Below are 1918 nucleotides of genomic sequence, written 5' to 3' on the forward strand. Positions count from 1 at the left end.
CATTCTAGACAGTTTATCAGCTAAAAAAAGTTAATTTTGGGGTAAGTTACTCTTTAAGACATCTGCTAGATGTCTTTTAGACATTTTTCAGAGGTGCAGAAGCTAAAAATGACGTCATGCAGCTTTGTAAAAGTCTTCCAGCTGAGTGGAATTCTTTGAATTCTTTGTGTGTTTCTGTTTTCAGGTGACCGACAAACACCTGTTGTTTCTTCACCTACCAGCGGGTCCGGATGGGTTAGTCTGGTTCTGGTTTTCCTTCCTTCTCTCACCTAAAGCTGCCTGAATGAAACTGATTTGTCTTAAAATAAAACCCACAAACTGACAGAAATAAAATGAACATGAATGACGGCACCCCGCCCCTCGCACAGTGACTGCTGGAGATGGACACCTGTGGCCCTGAAAGGATGATTATCCGAACTTTTCTTGTCATTTTGAAACTTATGTTTCTTATTAACAGAAAATCTGAACCTTTAACTTAGCATAATTATTTTATTTTCAGACTCAGAACCAGAGCTGGAAGTTGGGTTTGTTACAGCAGCTCCAGCAAAAGGCAGAGATACAAAACAACACAAAGATAAATATGACACAAATATGGTTAAATCATACAAAGTGAAGATATATTTATGTACTGTAGTAAATTCATGTACATTTATGTATACTTACATATTTATATGGATTTTAGAGACTGAAGATAGCTGCTTGATCTCTTAATAAACTTTATGCCAAAATGACGTCATCGTGCGGATTTTTCTCATRAAGCTGTACATCCTGTCTGTGAACACTAGATGTCAGAGCAGCACAGTAGAAGCACCTCTCCATCAGAACCACATCAATATTAAAATGTTTCTTTCATTTGATTTCCTTCAGTTCTGTGAGAACAAACCCTGACCAGCAGGTGGCGCTGCAGACTTTAACAGCTTCCTGACGTCCTTTGATCAGAACTCATCTCCTGTTTGAACATTTGATCTCTTCATTCCAGCTGGGGGGACAAAGTCTGTCCAGAGTGTCCCAGGTCTTCCCCGGGGTCTCCTCCCAGTTAGACACGTCCAGAACACCTCCTGAGGGAGGCGTCCAGGAGGCATCTGGACCAAATGAAGCACCTCAGCTGGTTCCTCTGGAGGAGCAGCAGGTCCAACTGAGTCTCATGGAGAACTGAACCACTCAGCCTGTCTCTGAGTCCAGCTGCCCTGCAGAAACCTCCCGGATCACCCAGAGTTCCTGACCTTTGTGTGCCTTCAGGACTGCAGACTTACTGGAGCCATCAGAGCCGGACCTGGAGGGAGGGGCTTGCCGTGGATGGTCTGGCCCGGCCCGTTTGTCGAGAAGGGGTTATCTGCGGAATCAAAGTGGACGTGTCACAAGAGTGGGCGTGTCTAAACCATAAACACTATGGGCTACGAGGCCTACATGATGGTATCCTTGGACCCTGCTTGACCTCTTTACAGCCTGACCCTGACCCCAACACTAAGGTRAACCAGGAGAAATGTGACCCAAGTAGGGGTCTCCAGAAAAAGTGGTGCCGTAAAGTAACGCCCCTTTTGTTCTTGTCCAATCAGGTGGTGCCTGTCCAGTCAGGTGTGACCCTTTAACAAAGTCCATCAAATCAGGTGTGTCGCTTTAGAATCGCCTTTTGTTGTGACACGCCCACTTGTCTGCAGAGACCCCTACTTGCGTTTGTTTGGACCCACCACCTGCAGGAAGGCCTTGTGGGTCAGGTCCTGGTTGACAGACACTTTTTTTGGGCTTTAAACTCTAATATCTCTAAACCCAAAGAGCTATCTACAGCAGGTAAGATACTGATTGTTCATATCTATTAAACACGCTTTAAAATGTCGGAAATACCTATTTAATATTTAAGGTTTGTTGTGTGAGGATTTGTTTATTTTAACGAGTCTGCCACGCCCCGCCCCCTCCGTGT

At 44.8% G+C, this 1918-nt stretch overlaps 1 protein-coding gene across 1 annotated transcript in view; it reads left to right on the forward strand.

Annotated features, from left to right (window-relative positions):
• Window positions 1–1296: 1296 nt before the first annotated feature.
• Window positions 1297–1918, forward strand: part of mgat4b (alpha-1,3-mannosyl-glycoprotein 4-beta-N-acetylglucosaminyltransferase B) — a gene marked incomplete at its 3' end in the record, with an annotated part of 47895 nt that continues 47273 nt past the window's right edge. The window contains 1 exon segment of the mRNA XM_014025880.1: window positions 1297–1336.

The sequence above is a fragment of the Austrofundulus limnaeus genome, unplaced genomic scaffold, assembly GCF_001266775.1.
Source record: "Austrofundulus limnaeus strain Quisiro unplaced genomic scaffold, Austrofundulus_limnaeus-1.0 Scaffold506, whole genome shotgun sequence".
NCBI lineage: Eukaryota > Metazoa > Chordata > Actinopteri > Cyprinodontiformes > Rivulidae > Austrofundulus > Austrofundulus limnaeus.